At 39.1% G+C, this 7,933-nt stretch overlaps 1 pseudogene; it reads right to left on the bottom strand.

Moving 5' to 3' along the window:
- Nucleotides 1-322: 322 nt before the first annotated feature.
- LOC140523210 (ribosome maturation protein SBDS pseudogene) lies at nt 323-3,295 on the bottom strand (annotated as a pseudogene).
- Nucleotides 3,296-7,933: the final 4,638 nt, after the last annotated feature.

Raw genomic sequence — 7,933 nt, 5'->3', positions numbered from 1 at the left:
AAATTCTGTCATGTAGAAATATTGCAGACTTACAACTTTCAGCACACATTCCATTTCTGTCAAGGGATATTTCTAAAGCATGAATTTTTAGTGTAAACTTTGAGATAAATTTTGTGGATGTAACGTTAACAAGGAATGACCACTGTTGAAAATTAAGATAACACAGAGCCTAGATACTCAGGCAGAATTTCAAACAGGAAGAGGTTCACCATGTTTTGTTTTGTTTTGTTTTTTGTTTTTTTTTAATATTAGCCCAACTTGACAGCCAGGATGCATTTGTCCCACCCTAGGCTTTTTATACTGAATATTCATATATGTCACTTTAGTTAACACACATACAAGAATGGGAACCCCAAATTAAGCAGTATTTGGCAAAGCAAAGACAGAAGTTAACAATGGTGAGGGAAGTGAGAACACCTTTTAGTGTTGCATTAATAAGTAAAATGATGTCATTCAAATTCTCATCTCCTTCCACATCTTTCAAGGTGAGAACTCCCAAAACACTTTTTTCCTTTTGTCTTCCTCCATATCAGCCCATCAATTTCTCCAAAGCAGCTAGGGCCAATTAGACATACGATTTCTAACTGTTCATCAAAGCCTTCACTTTCTACCACCTTGATCAATGGTTTGAGTTTTTCTTTTAGTCTTTTCCTCTCCATTGCAAGTAGAATGTATTGAAGCCTCATGTGGACCCACTCAACCTTAATATCTTCCTTCAATTCTTTTATTATTGCTTTGTACTCTTATTGGATTTGATGGAATAGTGGATAGCCTATACTGCTCTTTCAATGAGGATGACAGTGTATGGTTTCTTTGTTTCAGGATTTCCACATTTATCTGCTACAACTGTTGCAACATTCCTAAGCATCTGCTTCAGCTGTGTGTATCCTTCTTTATCTGACACATGGACTTCTCCTTTTGTTAAAATCTGCTTATAGATTTCAGTCTGGTCATTGATTCTAAAAGCACTCACAAGATCTTTCTTTTCAGCAGCTTTGGCTTTAGGTACATTTACAAACACAGAGTGATTCGGCAAAACTTCATCAAGATCTTTTTCCAAGCTACTGCTCCAGCCCACTGCCTTGTTCTTGTAGCAAGAGATCTCAAAGAACTTCCCCTCATGCTTTATGTGTACCAAGTCCACATTCACCAAGTGGATCTGGTTGGTGGGAGTGAAAATCCACTTTGTGGTAGCCTGTCCCCACTTGACATCCTTGGGTTAGCCAAATGCCACCTACCCTCAAGCTCAGATATATTCCAGGGCTTGAGGTCACCTCCCCCACAAGAACCCTCACTAGGCATTCCTAATGCGCAGGTGCTAGGAAAAGATGGGAAAAACAGAACTACATAATTATATGCCAATATTTATATATGTTATATTGGCATACATAATTATCGGCTTACTGGCATAACTTAAACTAATCAGAAGGAAGAGACACTTGATGGGCCCTTGGCTTCATCAGTGAGAGGTGTGACATCTCCCTCTTCAGGCTTTTTACTTCTATTTGCTCTCATCTGGTTGCTCTAGGCCAGAGGTTCCCAAACTTATTGGCCTTTTTTCAAAAATTTCAAAAAAAAATTACTCAGTGCCCGCCTGGAAATCTACTTTTTTTAACTTTTTGTTTTAATTTGCATCATTCCAAAAAAAATTGTAATGGCATCTTAAATTTAATAATTTATTGTAAATTCTTTCCCTGCATTGAAATTTTGATGATGCAATATCGCATCATGTAACTCTACAGTATTTTGTTGTAAACAAGTCATTATATGTACATATTTCTGCCAATGCATGCTATACTTCCAGACAATGACACCCTGCCTGCCAACACTGGCTTGTTAAGACCTGTCAGCAGACTTGACCACTATTTCATATAACTTGCATTTTGTGCACTTATTTGGGAAAAAAAAATGTAACCACTATGACTTTATCACCACAGATGAAACATGTAGAGTGTTTTTTCAAAATTTTCTTCTCTTCTCTTCTTTCCTTCCACAACCCCCTTGTTTTTATTCACCACCCTTTCCCATCCACCAACTGTACCAGAGGCTACTATCAGCTCTTGGATAATTACAGTGCCTGCCAGAGGGCAGTATTGCCCACTTTAGGAATCTATGCAGCCAAAATTGAAACACACTCTGGAGATGCCTGTTAGTGATCTGGTGGAAACCCATAGTGGGAAAATCAGGGTTGTGGGCAGATGAGAGTCTGCCTTCACTCCCTATTGCCCATCAATCAGCATTAGTGTTTGGTGCTGTAGAATGAATGAATGAATGAATGAATGAATGAATACACAAGTAGAAGAAGCTAGGTGGTACTAGATCTGAGTAAAATCCATCATTGGACAACAACCAGCTGTGGCATTCTGGGCAAGTCATTTCATGTATTTGCCTCAGTTTCCCCATCTGTAAAATGGGGATAGTAACACCTACCTCTCAGGACTGTTAGGAGGATTATATGAGATAACTGTAAAGCACTTAGTACAGTGCCCAGCGCAAGGCTGGCTCTATATAAATGTTAGCTATTATTATTACTACTAAAGAAATTAGTACCTGGCACACAGTAGGTGGCTAATGAATGTTAGCTATTATTATTCTTTACACATCATGACATCTTCTAAAGAGCAAAAGATCACGGATTATGAGTATCAAGAGCTGGGTTCAAACCCTGCTTCTGAGGCTAACACCTCTAGGCCTCAGTTTCTTCACCTGTAAAACAAGTGAATCCCTTCAAGCTTAATACTGTATGCTCCTAGGCAAGTTTTGGATTGGAGTTCAGCTCATAGCCTGTTAGGATGTGAGCTCCTTGAAAGCAGGGTCTTTACCACTTTTCTCTTTGTATCCCCCAGTGATCAGAAGGGAGCTTTGTACATAGCAAGCACTTAGTAAATGCTTGCTTGCTTCCTCCATCCATCCTTTCTGAGGTCTTTTCCAAATCCAGATATACCATGTCTCTGCTCCTATTCTTTTGATTTCCATTTCATAGGCAGGGAGATCACCACAAGGACCTCGGGGTAGGGGAGGAGCTACTCTCCTATGGAGCCATGAGAGCAGGGCTGGCAGCAGGAGCTCAACCCCAAGAACTGGGGTCCTGTCCACCCTGCCTGCCTACCAACCAATTTTGGGTGCTGGCCCAGCTGCCATTCTCCCTATCACCCAGCCTCCTGGAGCCCACAGCTGTAGCACCTGCCAGGTTCCCACTGTCTGCCTGCCCCCTACCCTGCTCCTGCCACTTACTGAGAACACGGATAAGGATTGCTCTTGGTCCCAGCCTCCACTGACTCACATTGATGCCCATAGACCCTACCCTGGCCAGTCTGAGGCACCCCTCCGCCTTCCAGAAATGGCTCTCAAGGGGACCTCTGCCCAACTCTCATTGATTTTTTAAAACAATGATTATTTGAGTTTTTATTACGATACGTCAGATTTCAGAAACACATAATGAATAAAAATAGGCCAAATAAAACATAAAATGAAAAGTTAGAAAACCTGAATTTGAAGCATACTCTTATTCTAGTACCCAAGTGTTTTGAATCAGTAACTAGAGGGCCAAAATACCTGATTTAGAAAATGAAGGTGTGCCACTCAACCTTTTAAGGTCCCGCTAGTTCTAAATCTTAGCTCCCATGATTCTCTGGACATTTTTAGATCTCTTTCACCTTGTAGTCCCTATTTTTAATAAAATAATCTGCAAGCCAAGATGGCAGAGTAAAGGCAGGGACTTGCTTGAGCTTTCCCAAATTCTCTTCCAAACCATATTAAAATAGCACTGCAAAACAAATTTTGAAGCAGCAGAGCCAACAAAAGAATGAGGTGAAACAGTCTTTTTTCCAGCCACCAGACAACATAGAAGATCATGAGGAAATTATCAAGAAAATCTTCCCTGATATCCTAGAAGTAGATGGGAAAAAAGAAATTGAAAGAATATAATAATCATCTTCTCAAAGAGATCCCAAAAGGAAGACTCCTAGGAATAGTGTAGTCAAATTCCAGAGCTCCCAGGTCAAGGAGAAAATGTTGCAAATAGTCAGAAAGAAACAAGTCAAATATCATGGAGCCACAGTCAGGATAACACAAGATTTAGCAGCTTCCATTTTAAAGGATCAGAGGACTTGGAATAGGATATTCCAGAGGCCAAAGGAGCTGGTATTACAACAAAGAATCATTTATCCATCAAGAATGAGTATGATCCTTGTGGGGAAAAAATGAATATTTAATGAAATACAGAACTTTCAAACATTCGTGATGAAATAACAAAACTGAAAAGAAAATTTGACTTTCAAATACAAGACACAAGAGAAGCATAAAAAAGTAAATGGGAAAGAGAAATAATAAGGGATTCATTAAGGTTAAACTGTTTATATTCCTACAGGGAAGATAATAATTGTGACTCCTAGGAACTTTATCATTATTAGAACAGCTAGGAGTATACATAGAGGACATGGGTATGAGTTGGGTATGATGAAGTGATATTCAAAATAAATAAAGTTAACAGGTGAGAAAGGAATGTACTAGGAGAAGGGCAAAGGGAGAGATAGAATGGGATAAATTATCTCACGTAAAAGAAGTGATGAAGAACTTTTACACTAAAGAAGATGGGGGAGGTAATGGGGTAGTGTTTGAAACTTATCTCATCAGACTTGTTTTAAAGAGGAAATAACATACACTCTCAGTTGGGTATAGAAATCTATCTTATCCTACAAGGAAATAGGAGGGAAGTGATATGAGAAAGGAGAGGGCAGACAGATAAAAGTCATGGTCAGAAGCAAAAGACTTTTGAGGATGGACTAGATGCAAGGAGAGAAAGAGAAGAATATAATGGGGTAAAATACAATGGAGGGTGTAATGCTAACCAGAGAGTTAAAGATCTTCCCCATCCTATTAATGGGCTTGCCCATTGGAAGTGTTTGGCCAGATGAGACTCTGGGCAGTTGCTAAAGAGACTCCCAGTTTTGAAAACACAGATGCTGGTGCTTCTCTCTCTGATAACTATGTATGTATGGTCTGCCAGTTATCTGTCTGTTGATCTGTCAGATAGTCGGAAGCTCTGTCTATTGATTTTAATTTCCCAGTATTTTCTCTGAAGTTCTGGGTGCTGACTTTTTCCCTGAACTAAGTGAATGATATATGTGTTTGATTAAAGTGATTGTTGACCCTTCAAAAGTTGCTTTCCTTTTAGAAATGCAGATCTAAGAACCTGTGATGGCACACTGTCCTGTGTATGTTGGAGTGTTTGCTTTTGCATTATGGTGTAGTCAAAGCAGGATCTGTAAATTAAAAGGAAAGCATGGTGTTTTGTGGCACTGGGATAATTGTCTGATATTTCCCAGCTGTGGTGGCTATGGCTCTGTGGAGCCTGGGGAGGTGGGGACGGCCAGAGCCAGGGCTCAAGTGGATTAGCCCAGCTCCTGACTGTGCTGGAGGGGTGAAGTTCATGAAAGTGTATTGTATTCAAAATATAGACTAAAGCAGCATGAACTTGGAATGGTGCCTTGGGGTAGGAGCAGAAAACTGCCGTGTGTCAGACTTAGAGAGGTGAACAGTGGAATGGGAGTGGAAGTTGGAGCAGAGAGCTACCTGTACTCAGATCCAGGTGGGAGCTGGGAGCAGTGTGCTCCTGCTGAAGGAGGAACCCAGGAGCTCAGAATTTAGCCATAGGGCAAGATGAGGACTGCTGCAAAAAGGCACTGAGTGTAATTTTTTGCAGTCTTCTCCTGGGACAGTTTGGGACCCAGGGGTTGAAGTTGCCTATGGTAGGTGGGGGGAAGTGCCATGTACCCCAAAGGACCCCACCCTGAGGGTGTTGTTGTCTAGCTGCCCCTCAGGACTTGAAAGTGGGGGCTGGAGCATTGTTAAGACTGAGACTTGGCTTGCTAGAGCCTGTACCTGAGAGTGCCTACATGGGCAGTGTGGGGAGAAGGACATACCTCCAAGAGAATATTATTTGAACATTTCGTTTTGGATTGCGGAAGGAGGAGCTGGTTGCTTACTCCCCAAAGAATGATGTTATGTTATATATTCTGCTAATGTGAAGTTCATGATTTGTTTGTGGGAATCTTGTTGTATTTACTTAAGAAATGTTAATGCCTATTTAGATACATTACAGTTGCCTATATAATGGATTTGAAAGATCTTGGGGCCCAATGTAATGATAATCAGAGTTTAAGATCTTTTCCACCCATTAATGGCTCTACCCATTAATGGAAGCTTAATTAAGGGAGGCCCACACCTTTTGTTCATTTTCTAAGGAGACACTAGTTCTCAAGGGTTGCAATGCTCTCTCACTCTGAAAAATGTATAAATACTGTGAAGTGAGGTTTTACTTTGGAGTTTACTCATTGGAAGTATTTGTTTGGCCAGAAGAGTCTCTGGGCAGACATTAAGCAACCCTCCCCTTGCCCCATGGTTGGTGCTTCTCTCTTTGGTAACCATATATGTAGGGTCAGTTATCTGTCTGTCTTTCAGACACTTGGAAGCCCTGTCTGTTGATGCTGATTTCTCTGTATTTTCTCTGAAGTTCAGGATGCTGACTTTTCCCCTGAACTAAGTGAATGATACATGTGCTTAATTAAAATGATTGCTGACCCCTCAAAAGTTACTTACCTTTTAGACATGCAGATCTAAGAACCTATGATAATAAGCCCTCCTGTATATGTTGGGGTGCTTACTTTTACAGAGAGAAATAGAGGTTAATAGCCGTAACTGTGATTACTATATTGCCATAAAATACATGTTCATTGCAGACAGCATTGCATGATTTAGACATAAAGGGTGATACCATAAGCAAATTAGGGGAGCATGGAATAATTTGCCTGTCAGATCTATGGATAAGAGAAGAAAGTATGACCAAACAAGAGATAGAGAGCATTATGAGATGCCAAATGTATACTTTTGATTACATTAAATCAAAAAGGTTTTGCACAAATAAAACCAATGCAGCCAAGATTAGACAGAAAGCAGAAAACTGGGATGGGGAGGGGGTTTACGACAAGTTTCTCTGATAAAGCACTCATTTCTCTAATAAAGCACTCATTTCTCTAATAAATGGAAAATTGAATCATATTCGTAAGAATTCAAGTCATTCCTCAAGTGCTAAAATATTCAAAGGATATGAACATGTAGTTTTCAGATAAAAAAATCAAAGATATCTATAAACATATAAAGAATGCTAGAAATCATTATTGATTAGAGAATGTAAATTAAAAATAACTCAGGTACCATTTCAGAACAGTCAGATTGACTAATATCATCCCAAAAAGAAAAAAAAATGTTGGAGGGAATGTCTGAAGGGCAACTAATGCACACACCTAAAGGACTACAAAATTATTCAAACCCTGTGAACCAGAAGTACTAGCAGTGCATCTGTATCACAAAGACATTTGAAAAAAATGAAAAAGAGCTATATGTACAAAAGTATTTATATCAGGTCTTTTTGTAGTGGCAAAGAATTGGAAATTGAGGGAATGTCAATTAACTGAAGAATGACTGAACATGTAGCAGTATATGATTAAGGGAATACTATCGTGTTATAAGAAATGACAAGCATGATGATTTCAGAAAAACATGGAAAAATTTACATTAACTGATACAAAGTAAAATGAGTAGAACCTGGAGAACATTGCACATAGCAACAGTAATATTGTAAGATGATCAACAGTGAATTATTTAGCTATTTTCAGCAATATAATAATCTAAAATAATTCCAATGGATTTGTGATGAAAAATAAATTGAAGTATACTTTTTAAAATTTTACTTTCTTTTTCTTTCTTATGTTTTCTCTGTTTTCTTTCACAATATGATTAATATGGATACATGTTTTGCATGACTGCACATGTATAACCTATATGAAATTGCTTGCCTTCTCAATTAGGTAGTACAGGAGAGATGGAGGGAGAAAATTTTCAATGTATGTTTTTAAAGAATTTAAGTAATTGC

This window comes from Notamacropus eugenii, chromosome 2 (genome assembly GCF_028372415.1).
Source record: "Notamacropus eugenii isolate mMacEug1 chromosome 2, mMacEug1.pri_v2, whole genome shotgun sequence".
NCBI lineage: Eukaryota > Metazoa > Chordata > Mammalia > Diprotodontia > Macropodidae > Notamacropus > Notamacropus eugenii.
This window is presented reverse-complemented; position numbering and strand designations above follow the sequence as displayed.